The 13,364-nt window shown below is 46.7% G+C and overlaps 1 protein-coding gene across 2 annotated transcripts in view; it reads right to left on the bottom strand.

Annotated features, from left to right (window-relative positions):
* The window catches only part of LOC133353087 (protein tyrosine phosphatase type IVA 1), an 80,354-nt gene that overhangs the window by 34,345 nt on the left and 32,645 nt on the right, over positions 1-13,364 (bottom strand). The window contains exon 1 of one of the 2 annotated variants that reach the window (XM_061569206.1): positions 5,527-5,603. The exons of the other annotated variant lie outside the window; for it this stretch is intronic. The gene's annotated coding sequence lies outside the window, so the exon portion shown is untranslated. Of the gene's footprint in view, positions 1-5,526; positions 5,604-13,364 lie in introns of those variants that run through there. 2 annotated transcript variants of the gene reach the window in all.

The following is a 13,364-nucleotide window of genomic DNA, read 5'->3' as shown; positions in this document are numbered from 1 at the left end:
GAATGTATGCTTTACTGCATTCTTCACACATTGCAGACGATGCTTCTGGCAATGGCACTTGTCACAAGGTGAAATGGCCAGGTTCACATCCTCACGACGCACTGTGGGTTTCCTCCACCCTTTTGTCCTGGGGACGTTTCAACGCGTTTGCTCATCATCGGATGAAAAGGAGCGTCTGCCAACACGCGACCGGGGATAAAACAAAAACAACAAAAATGGGAAAAACAAAATCGCGCCAATAAAAATTAACCCGTAAAAACTAAGTTTTTCACTATAAATCCTTTATATGCGAGACATCGGTTTTATTTTATTATTCATTTCTGTTTTTCTTGAGTAAGAGTTTCATTTTTATCACATTGGTATTTTAAATTGAATATGAATTTTTTTTTTCCTAAAAGTGGAAAATTTTGGAATTCTTTTTTTTACGAAAATAAATTGTCACGCACAACGAGTCTGTGTGCTAAATGTCAGCTCGATTGGATCACGGGAAGTGGGTTAAACGACCGCTAGATTTGCACGGTCGTAAGCACGCAAGCAAGCAAGCGAACTTAATATAAAGGATTTAAAAAGAGACGGACGGCACCTGGGTAGCGCCTTCGCTTGTTGCCAGTTCAACTTCCGAGGGTTCGGGGTTGCTGGAGTGGTGGGGGGAGTATCAACTCTTCGCCTCCGCTCGTGTAAACGTTATTCCAAAAGAGTAATCCCATTCAGTCGTCTAATATTGGGATTGGTCACACGCCTGATAAGAGTCGTTTCGAAAAGGTGAAAAAAACTGTCGCTACAAAGGTAAGTGCCGAGCAGTGGTCTCCACTTGGTTACTCGCTTTCACCGAATTAGATTTTTCATGAATGTTACTTGTGTTTTTCAAATCCTTTATATTAAGTTCGCTTGCTTGCGTGCTTGCGTGCTTGCTTGCTTGCGACCGTGCAAATCTTTCGGTCGTTTTCTAACCCACTTCCCGTGATCCAATCGAGCAGACATTTTCCACAGACTCGTTGTGCGTGACAATTAATTTTCGTGAAAATTTTTTTCCTAAATTTTACTCTGTTTAGGGAAATTTTTAAAAATATTTAATTACCAATTGCTTAATGCTGGCAGACAATCATCTGACCCATAGGTGGCAGCCATCTCAAGCCAGAGGACGAGAGGACTCTAGCCGCCACGCATATAAAGGATTTATAGTGAAAAACTTTGTTTTTACGGGTTAATTTTTTAACGTCTAAAGATTGTGGTGTTAAACCGCTGGCTGCCCTGAGATCTCCTTAGCAATGTCATGTCAATCTCAAGGGTCAATGCTGGTTAAGTAAACGATTCAAAACTGGTGCCGTGTTCAAATGAGCATGGAGATGGTGCTCATCTCCTGTTTACAGCCCTGAGTCCGTGGTTTCAATTCCACATTCCTATGGTGGGGGTGAGTATATGCATAGTACAGCCAATGTTTACTTCCTCACAAAGTGGTATTTAACCCCCCCAACCAAGATCTGAATTCGTGACCTAGTTGCGAGCCGCTCGCTCAAGCACCGAGCCACCTGGCCAGAGAAGAGATTATTGAGGATAACAAATTAAATAGCCACGTGATGCTGCTCGGAGGGCTTTACGATCCGCATTGGTCGGAGGGCATTAACGAGGGAGTTGTGCACGGGGCAAATGGAAAGAGCAGTCGTCTGACGTAGACTGCAGCGAGTGACCTTGATGAAACGCGACACTATTCTAAAACTAAACAATGTTTTATTTCATTTCACCAGGTAACACCCACTGAGTTATAAAGCTTTTTTCAGAAGCGGCCTGGCCACAAATTATAGCCCAATGAAGTGGCTTGTGTAGGATTTTTTAGCAGCCAAATGCAGTATACTCGAAACGCACGTTTCTAACATGTGGAGGGAAAACCGGAGGACCAGGAGAAAAATCCACGCGACCACGGGGAGAACATGCAAACTCCAAATATACAAGTTTCAAGTCGGAATCGAACCCCACCACCACCTGTATACCAGGCGCTTTAGTTAACATCTCACCACCAATCTCCTAGCATCTTCCCTGGCCCGGGAGAGAACCCCTTTTTATCCTTTATATTAAGTTCGCTTGCTTGCTTAGGACCGTGCAAATATTTCGGTCGTTTTTTAACCCACTTCCCGTGATCCAATTGAGCTGGCATTTTCCACACAGACTCGTTGTGCGTGACAATTAATGTTCGTGAAAATTTTTTTCCAAAATTTTACACTTTTTAGGACAAAAACATTATATTTAGTTACCAATTGCTTAATGGTGCAATGCAATCATCTGACCCATAGGTGGCAGCCATCTCAAGCCAGAGGACGAGAGGACTCGAGCCGCCACGCATATAAAGGATTTATAGTGAAAAACTTAGTTTTTACTGGTTATACTTATTATTTACTTAGCTGGGTTCACATCGAGATGGAAAGGTCAACGCATCACCCTTGGTGGTTGGGCCCCATTGTTGTTAATGCAGACGGTTGGCACGTTATTGCCAAAATACGACGAAAAAGAACATTGGCCAACACGTGGCTTACACCCGGTCTTGATTCTCAAAGCACTCGGTTCACAGCACACGTTGCACTACAGTTGCCAGAAAAAAAAATTGCTTTCCTTAGCTCTGGAAACATGTGGAGGTCACTTGGAGCCAGTTCTTACGAGTGTGGGGTTTTCCTTAGATATTTCTGGATTTCATCAAAATTTTAACCATATTTCACAATGCCTGCTCATTGCGGGTTGATGATGGTAAAGGGTGGGCGGCCCAGGACCGGTTCGAGTAGCACTCGACAATGATGTGTGCTAGCAGGATCCCACTTGAACAGACCTTTGGGTTTCACTTGGGAAATAAACTTCTGATTCTGTTAGCCGTGGCTGGGAATGGACCTCGGGTTGCCGGGTTCATTGCGCAGTGTGCTAATCGCCGTGCCTCCACTCCACCATTGAGTTCATCTTTTGGTCTTAAATTTGCAGAGAATACAATATGCACTTTGAAATGCATATCTTTTTTTTTTAATTGTGGTACCACTCGCTTTTGTCGGGCCATTTTTTTTCAATTGCACCTAAGCTGAAACTCAAGCCGTTTTCATCCAATTGCGTGTACTGTGTATGCAAGCCATTGTACTGTGCATGCAAGCCGTTGCGCGCTCACTACGCCCGTTTTAAACGGCGAATTAGATTTTTATTTTCACAGCGCGGCAATCGATCCGCACGGCGCGTTACTCAACCGGCGCTGTTGTTTCTGGACAATAAAAGTTGTCACGCTGGGGGTCCCCACCCCCCACCGCCTGTACCAGACCCCACCACCCCTAATTCTTCAGACTCTGGCCACTCCTGCTACTGTTGGCTGTTCAGGAATTTTACGGAGCCCGACTGGGCGTGGAAGGTGACATTTTCGTTTCCGAACACTCGGGCGGTATCTAATCGGCTCATGAAGTCATTTGGCAAGACGCCCTCCTAACGTTTTGTTTGGCCCTGCCTTTTCTTCGAAGATAAGTACATTGTTTCAGTCTGACCCACGCTCACGCATGCACAACAAAAGTTAAGGTCGTGGGGAAGAAGAGGTCGTTACGGCTGATACCGCCGGTGCCACCTACATCGAAGCAAGCACTTCCTTCTTCTGCTCGACTTCTCAGCTGTTGCACAGTCCGGCGTCTGACCTCCCAGAGGTCAGCTCTATACAGTATCCTACAGTATCTGGCCATCTGCCGTTGGGGTCACTGAGCTCTCGGTGCCATTCCAATGTCTGTCACAGTAACCCACGTTGACCTCCGTTCTGCCCGTCCAGAGCTGCACATGAGCTGCGAAACCCACCGTGCTTTTTTTTTGCTTACGCATACAACAAAAAAAAACGATGCATTGCTGTACTTGCGGCGTCTCTTTAGAATGTAATTGTTAGACATAATCACAATACGCGGAGAAAATTTTCTGCACCTCTCTTGAGTTCGTGTGGCGAAGGATCTCGGGTCCTGTGATCTTCGGGCTCGTGAGAGGACATGAATCTGTACCGCTAAACCGTAGTGTCTTGTGAGTTTTTTTCTATTCTATTCTAAAAAAACCGTTCTTCAAAGGATACAATAATTTAAAAACAGATTTTTCTATCGGCTTCCTTGGGTCTAGGACCAAGGTTTTTGTACGATGTATTAATCGGTTCATCGGCTTGTAATCTAACGTAGCATTGCCACATTGCATGTGATAATTATTAGAATGATGCGGTTTCAGTCCCACGCCCCATGACCATAATATCCAGCTTTTTCGTCTTACCGAATGTTAACATTTTAAAGAAATGTGAGCAATGGAATAAATACGTGACGACCTGGAGTACGCGATATTCACAGCATTTTTTTGTTTAACCACTAATTTTTTTAACATGCCAGCGTTTTGCGGCCGCTTGGAATTACGTGCGGTTTTCGGGGTTGTCGAGAATTTTCTCTCGAGACGTTTACCACGCACAAACTGGCCGAGGGCAACCTCAGGAGTTGATTTCAACTCGTGTGAAATTGCCCGCGGTGAGTCGTGCTTCAAAGAGAGAGAGAGAAAAAAATGCTCAACACGTGACCCAACCCGGGCAACAGCAACTGCATTAACGTTAATAGGCATTCTTATATCGACCACTATCCGTTGTGCATGACATTAACATCATCACAAACAATGCTCTTAAAATAGTCGGTTGATTTAATTGACCACCATTCACTTTCACAGAGATCTGTTAGCAATTCACATTCATGGAGATCGACTCAAGTCACTGCTATTCTCCACTGTAGAGACGTATGGATTCAAGCAACCCACCTTTACTCTTTATACATACGTTTTATTGCAGTCATCTTAATTAACTATCGGTCAAAAATAAGCCACTCGCGTTCACGAACAATTAAACTCCATTGCATTGTCACGATTGCAATTACCCGAACCAAAACCTTCGAGGTAATCGATAGTAGTCGACAGCAGTCGTGTTAGCAGATGTCTGACATCTCAACAGGTCCGTTAACAAAATCGAGCTCCGTTAAAGTGAATGCAGCCTTGTTAGGAGTTCCATGCAATCTCAACAGGTCCATTAACGGAAAAACATCTCGACGGGAGCGAACAGCGGGTCGTGTTTTTAAATCCTTTATATTAAGTTCACTTGCTTGCTTAGGACCGTGCAAATCTTTCGGTCGTTTTTAACCCACTTCCCGTGATCCAATCGAGCTGACATTTTCCACACAGACTCGTTGTGCGTGACAATTAATGTTCGTGAAAATGTTTTTCCAAAATTTAACACTTTTTAGGACAAAAATATTATATTTAATTACCAATTGCTTAATGCTGCCATGCAATCATCTGACCCATAGGTGGCAGCCATCTCAAGCCAGAGGACGAGAGGACTCTAGCCGCCACGCATATAAAGGATTTATAGTGAAAAACTTCGTTTTTACGGGTTATACTTATTATCAGGTGTCTAACGGTGGATAGCGGAAGATGCCTGGTCGATGCGGTGGATTTGGCGACACACGCGAACCGCGTCCGTTCGCGGACGTCGTGGCCGCAGCGCGAACTCACGGCGGCGTGTGGGTAGCACGGCTCGCGGTGTCCTCTTGCGATCGCGAGCGAATCCATTCCAGTACTGGGGGCAGGAGTGGCCGCGCGGCTGGCTACATGTGATCTCGAGCGACGCATTCCGATTGACCACTTTGAGTGACAAGCGCAAGCCGGGGTTGGGTTGGGGGGGGTTGGATAATTCCGTTTTTGAGGTGTGCGCGTGTGCGGTGGTGATGGCTCATTGGACGGGGTGGAGCGGTGGTTGGGGTGGTGGGGACGCGCTGGGAGAGAATTGAGGCCACACCGGGGACCCCCCCACCCTCCCGTGCTGTGTTGTATAAAGATCAAGAGCTGTGAGTGTGCGGTCGTGGTGTTTACACCCCGAGTGTGTGTGTGCACCAATTAATTTAAAGTTGCAAACGCGTGACTTGGTGAAGGTACCGAGTTTAAACAACAAAAAAAAATCGGTCACGTGTGTGTGAAACTACCTGCGTGTGTCCGTTCAGTCTGTGTAGCTGCCTGTCGGTAATCCGTGTCTGTCGGTCTCTTTACTCTTTGGTAGTTAGAAATAAAATCGAACAAATCACGAGTTTTCGATCGCAACACAAGTGGTCGTCGAAATAACCGATCTCTTGTCTGACCATCTGTTGACCCGTCTCTGTTCTTGTCAGCAAGTCCATGTGTTAGTCTGTTAGCCAGCCGGCTACTTCATAATCAGTTGTTTTCTCTTTGTACTTGTACAATGAGATTTAATTCATCGGCACGAATTGAAATCGTGTTTTTATTTAAATGCACAGTGGGGTAGTGTGGCTTTGCATGCTCCAAGTAAAATTTTCAAAAACTCGCCCAATCTACCCTCGCTTCCCCCCTAAACATGCTTTACTGTTTGGCCAACGTCGGCGCAAAGTTGCATGGTTACCGGTTTGCCTCTTAATTTCACCATTGTCATCCCGGTCAACCTGCAGTAAACTCTCCCTCGTAGGTACACGGGAGTTGTGATGCGTTTTTCCAGTTGCGTCCCTTCCATAGAAATATTTTGATTTTATTTCGTGAACTCGCTGCGCGTGACCTTTTTAGCGTTACGCTTATTTATCTTACGCACTCGTAATATATGCCGACAATTTGCCTACAACATCACGACGTTTGCTGTATACGCGACCACCGCCTGTGACCGGCGTGGGGAGGAGTGAACACGTGATCCTGGTGTACGCCGTGTATCGCATCGAGGCTGCTGCTGCTGCCGCTATTTTTAGACCCTAAGCTGTTTTGGAACGACCGTGCCGCTGCAGAACACGTGTTCGATGGGCTGACGAACGAGTTTTTTTTTTGCGGAGCACCTCCCATTCGCACGGTTGGATATGTACGGTGCGAAAGAAGTCCTGTAATGGGCGCGACGCTGTAAATCTGAAACTGGCAAGCGAAAAGCGGACCACGACGTAATATTCATTGCATGAATGCGTGTGCAGTTTGTAAGGGCGCGGTGACACAGACCTATTTCATTTTAAGGTTATAATCCCTTGTTCATCATGACGTCCTTTTTACTTCTATGTCTCAGTAGCGTTACGGAGATCGCGTGACGTGAGGGTTCTGCCTTTGTAGTGAGGGTTGTGAGTTGACGCCGAGGAGGGGGGAGGAGGCGCCTCGCCCCCCCCCCCCATGGCGAGTGACGTCATCCGCTAATTATTTTTAAGGGATTACATCTTGAATCATTGCCTCACTTGATGCAGCTAATCCGGCTGTGACGGTCCCACCTGATGACGGAGACTTGTGTTGCCTCCGAAACGTCGTGATTTTTATTTTATTTTCATTAATTTTGATGTTTTACCTACGTGACTTTATCGGAAAAAACCTAAGAATATGGGGGGTGGGGTGTCCATTTGGAGGACGTCACCTTTCAATGATTATTAATGAGGGGGGCTGGTCGATGTGGAGTGACGTCACTTGCTCATGATTATGGGGGGGGGGGGGGGGAGTACTCTGTATTGAGTGACGTCACCCGCTCATTAATGAGGAGTGGGGAGGGTTATGCATTTGAGGACGTCACCTGACCATGGGGGGGGGGGGGCTGGTCGCTGTCGAGTGACGTCACGAGCGTTAAGGTCATTCCTGGGTGATTAGAGTCGGTATTAGATTTCCCAAAACGACTCCAACATGCGTTTGATTTGCCTCCTTATTTTCTAATTTGTGTTTTTTAAATCCTCGTTCGCGTCCAGACGTATACAAGGCCCTGCCGTGTCCTCTAGTTGTGTGCCTCCAACAGTTACCCCACTGCTGTCCGGCGAAATTGTTGTCCGAGGGGTGTAATGAGATTTCGATGTAAAGCTTTCGTGACTGCAGGGATTCATCTTCTTGGTTCTTTCGGTAAAGTCACGTAGAATGGAAATAATAAAATAATAAAAATAAAACATAATAAAATAATAGAAAATAAAATAATAAAATCAAATAATATTATTGTATGTTTTATTTTTATTATTTTATTATTTCCATTCTACGTGACTTTTTCCGAAAGAACCAAGAAGATGTAATGAGATTGTTCAACAATTTACTTCTATTATTTAAACTCATGAGCGTTAGAAATCGGCATCCTTTTTATTTCATCAGGTGAGATGCAATTGATATTCACTACCTCTCTTTCCTGTGGAAATGTGGAATGAATAGTTCCACGTAAATCGACCAAAAAAATAATTGGCCGTGCCATTGGGGAACACGATGCCTCTCTTGATGATGCACAACAATGATTTTGTTTTTCGATTTAAAGCTTTCGTGACTGCAGGGATTCATCTTCTTGGTTCTTTCGGTAAAGTCACGTAGAAGGGAAGTAATAAAATAATAAAAATAAAACATAATAAAATAAAATAATTCTCACGACGTTTCGGCTACAACGCAAGCAGCCGTCTTCAGGTGAAGACGGCTGCTTGCGTTGTAGCCGAAACTTACTTCCCTTCTACGTGACTTTACCGAAAGAACCAAGAAGAACAATGATTTTGTTTCGCATCCTCTTGGTAACCTGCTGCGATAATTGCTGAGCAGTTGTGGAAATGACACCAAGTTGTGGCAGCAGCTGCAGTCGGCCCGAGAGCGATGCGGCCATGCACGCTTGGCTCCCAAAACATGAATCCCACATTATCTTAAACCAGCTGGGACACAAGTGTCCATATTTACAATGTGGGAAACGTGTGTGGGGTGGGGTGGGTGCGGGTAGGAATACTAATACGTGCTTGCAACTATTTCCGAGCCATACTGGGCGCGATGAAACGGGATACGATCCGCTCGCAAGACAAATTACCTCCTTGTGCCATCCCAGCCTCGGCTGCCCGTCGTCCCATAGGTACACGTCGCCTTTCTCCACCAGAGCTTGGGCTGCGTGAGCCGCCCCCCCCTCGCTTTTTGTCGAGGCGTCAAGCGGGCCTCTCGTAAACACCCCGCGACCGCTCCCTCCACCTGAGACTCGTGGCGATCCCGTGACCTTGTGGGAGGGAGGGGGGTTAACGTCCCCCCCACCCCCCCGCCGAAAGATCGCGCTCCTTCATTGGTAGCCACCGCCTCTTGCCTAACTTGCCTGCAACAATTCCTCAGCGACTGGGGTAGGCTCGGTAACTCCGCTGAAGGTCACGGAGCCGGTGGTTGAAATTACGCTTTTTACCGTGGCAGGGATTGGGCTTGTCACTCATGGAATGACCACTGGGCTTCCCTCGGTGGTCCTGTTCTTGTAAAGTCACGTGTGGCTGGTGGAGGTGGAAGGGGTGCTCATAACAGCCATTGCCGTGAGTAGTAACACGTACCATTTTATTCCAGTTAAAATCCTCGCATGCTATTTTATGTGTAGGGGTGTAATAGGTGGTTCCTGTTATTTGTACTTTATATCTGCCTTTCACTCATTTTCTGCGAGTGGCAAAGCAAGGATAAACGCATGCAATAATAGGGTGAATTTACCACTTCGAAATCTCTCTCATTGGCACGAAAGCGCAGGGAAGAAGGCTGTGATTTCTGGACATCTCTTCCAAGTAATTTGTGCTCCGTCTTTATTATAGGAATAAACTTTGCGATACTTCTTGGTTAACGTGTCTTATCCACACCAGGCTCGGTTTAATAAGGCCCACTTGGTGTGTGCAGATTACAGGAAGGATGAATAATCGGTTTTAAGATAAGAGGATGTGCTTCATAGTTTAATGCATTTATGAATGTCACTCGGCAGCGTTAACACAATTCAATAACTATTGCATGAGCCGCAAGTGGTGATTCAGCGGTTAGCACACTGGGCAATGAACCGAGCAATCTCAGTTTCATTTCCTGCTAGGGCTAACATCGGTGGTGAGTGATTATCTGAACTGGTCCAGAATCTCCCTCCTGAACGAACGCACACAAACCAGCCTGTTGAAGTATGGTCAAACAACCCCCCATGGCTGACTGACGGCATGTTGGGTGGAGGGGGAGGCCCATTTACAGCAATGGATTGAGAATGGGCTGTCGTTATTTTTGACGCATCGGACTGCCTGGTGAGACGAATGAAGGCTGCTTGTTTGTCGCGTGATGGGCAGGTTTCAGAAAATTCGCAGCACTAAGCGTGCGTGTATGTGTGTGTTTTTGCGCTATGAACCCCGTGACCCGAGTTCAATTCCCGCTCACGGCCAACACCAAGTGAGGAGTATTTGAACCGGCCCTGGGCCTACCCTAGGTCGACTTGGCCTCATGAGTACCTGGTGCAGTGTGTAAACATTGCCACTGGGGAGAGGGAGACAAAGGCGGTCGGGTGTGGTGCTAGCCACTCACCCCGTCGCGTGCTCTGCGGGCCTTCATAGGTTCTCGCAAACAGCACTTGCCTAAACAGTCTGCCCGGGCTATACGGGGGATCTTTATCTGTACCTTTGTTTGCAGGAGCGTCCATGGCTGTGGGAATAGGAGTGGGCACGTGGGGAGGCTCCACGGATGATTGTGACCGCGCCGGCGTGCGCGGCACTTTGTGTTTGTGCGTTTTGCGTGTTGGGCTATAAGTGGAACAATCACATCAGGCCACACTCCCCCACTCCCTGGTCCAATTGACAAGGAGGCGTGGTCTGGTTAGCATTGCCTACAGGGTATAAGGTTCGGCTGTGGAACAGGTAGAGGGAGGCTGTTTTGTTTTGCCGCGGTGGGAATATTTAAAGTCGGAAAGACTCCATGTGCGATGCAGAAGACTTTGCTGAAGTAGACTACGGAAGACTTCGCAAGGATCGTGCATCTTGGTCGAAGCATTAAGTCGCACACTTGAATGCACAACGCCACTGCAGTCCTCTGTTTTATATATTAACAATGTAAGGCCATTTATCGATTCATTTGTTGGATGGTGACCATCCCTCGCTGGCTTTGCCATGGGAGTTTGATTTGCATATGTATGAATATGCTAAATATAAAGAAGATTATTATTTGTTTTTGATATAGCGTCCTCTATGCCGGGATGTGTCCGCGTGCTTTCCAAGCAATACGCGACTTTCATCTCAGACATTTGAAAGGGCACCCTCAGTCGCAGCTGTCCCTGTGGCCACAATGTGACTGCACCTGGCCTGGACAAACGGGCATTAGTCTCCACAATTAATCCCGATTGACTAATGTGCTCATGATATGTGCATGGGAGTTTTTGTCCATTTACGATGTATGCAAATTATATTCAAATCGCACACCGACGTTATGCGTGGGCAAATGGAGCGAACACACCTGTGCAAAATGACAAATCGTACAAAACGCCAGTTCAAAGTTTTTTTAATCTAATTATTCCTGAACTGAACTGCACTCCCAAAATTAAGACGATGCTTCGCATTGCTGGGGGATTGCTAGGCGGGGGGGGGGGGGGCTCAATTGTTAAATGCCTAATTCATGTGATAATGCAATCGCGGATTATCAGATCCAGCCGGGCTCGTGCGTAGCCAGCCCGTGTCGCACGCGCGCCTCACCCCAGACCCTCCAGCCGCCCTGCCCGTCTCGTCTCGTCTCCCGTCTCGTCTCCGCGAGATTATTTCCCGTCGATTTTTGCCGGTGCTCGCGAGCAGACCAGAAATACATTTTGCTGGCATCAGCCATTCGCTAGCCGCCCAGTCTGCCTCTGCGCCTCGCTTTGAAATCCGGGGGAAGGGAAGGAGGTAAAGGCGAGCAGGGGTGGGATGGGGAGGGCAAAGAAGGGCAAAACTTCTCGACATCCTGTGGCCTTGCACGAGATAAATTTAGGAAGTTCAGGAAAGACAATGCCGAAAAGCGGACCCTGCGCCACAGCGGGAACAACGCTAGGAGGAAGAAGAAGAAGAAGAAGAGGAAAGCCCATGCTTGTGGAAATGCTCATTGCTGCTGCTGCTGCTGCTACAGGCCCCACCTTGCCTGTCTCCACGACCACCCCCTAACCATTGCCCCCTAACAAAGCGATCATGTAGGATTTTCAGACATGTCCTGTTGGACCTCAGAGGAACGTAGCATTCCTTTAGGGTGCAATGAGGATTTATTTCAAATTTCCTTTCCTCCTCACCCCCCCCCCCCCTTCTGGAAAGGATATCCGCCTGGGTGGTGTTGTGGTTCAGAGCGCAGCGATTGGAGGGGTAAGAGTTCAAATTCTGGTCAACCCATCGGCCATCCGGAGTCGATAAAATGAGTACTATGATGTGGGAAGTTCCACTACATATTCCCACAACTGGCTCAGGGCCAGCAATGGAAGTGAGGAAATACTCCATCGGGGAGCTACTTTAACATGGGATACCACAGGTTTTGTTCACTGGAATATTTATTTTCAAACTATTTTCATTTTTATTATTATTTTTCAATTGTCAAGTGGGTCAATATAGATTATTGTTTCGTGTATCGTCACCAATTTAATGGGAAAACAAGGAGCTTTTGTAGATATGTACCTGGGCTGCCCGACCGACACCGTTGGAGTTTCATTGAGATTAAAGACTCTTTAAAAGCGTTGCCAGGTGCTCCGTCAAGGCACAACAGTGGCGACCTTGAATTGACATAAAAATATATATGGGCGTGATATTGGTGATATCACTACGGCCCCTCGCTCTCTCTTTCGTATGGACTTGAATTGTGTAGCAAGTACATAATTCCCTCGTTATTCGCGAGCGATATGTTCCGGAGATGCTTGCAAACGGCAAATTTCGCGGATAATGATATTTGCCACGGAATATCGTGCGTGCAACATCTGCAGATGCTTCTCTTTATCTCATCACTTTCTCTCTCATCACTTTTATTAAATTTATATTAAGTTCACTTGCTTGCTTACGACCGTGCAAATCTTTCGGTCGTTTTTTAACCCACTTCCCGTCATCCAATCGAGCTGATATTTTGCACACAGACTCGTTGTACGTGACAATGTATTTTCGTGAATTTTTTTTTCTCCAAAATTTGACACTTTTTAGGAAAAATAAATTATATTTAATTACCAATTGCTTAATGGTGGCAGCCATTCATCTGACCCATAGGTGGCAGCCATCTCAAGCCAGAGGACGAGAGGACTCTAGCCGCCACGCATATAAAGGATTTATAGTGAAAAATTTTGTTTTTACGGGTTAATTTTTTTCTCTCGATGCAGTCGTGTAGAATTCCAGATGCGATTTCGCAGATAGCCAAAATCGCGGATAGCGCACCGTTCGTGAATAACGAGGGAATGCTGTGCCGTATAAATCAACGTCCGAGTTGTGACTCCAGCTGCTGGCTTCGGAGCGCAGCGAGCGAGGAGCTCCTCGTGCCCTCGGAGAACGCTCGCAGTGGACACGAGATCACGACGCGCTCCACAGTTTGTTGTTGCGCGGTCACGGTCACATTTTCATCTCCATTCGTGGAGCAGGTGGCCGGTTCGGATACAAGGCAGAGATGGGGATAGAAGGGTTGGTGAGCTT

The sequence above is a fragment of the Lethenteron reissneri genome, chromosome 42, assembly GCF_015708825.2.
Source record: "Lethenteron reissneri isolate LAM-NWPU_2019-01 chromosome 42, ASM1570882v1, whole genome shotgun sequence".
In the NCBI taxonomy this organism is placed as follows: Eukaryota; Metazoa; Chordata; class Hyperoartia; order Petromyzontiformes; family Petromyzontidae; genus Lethenteron; species Lethenteron reissneri.
This window is presented reverse-complemented; position numbering and strand designations above follow the sequence as displayed.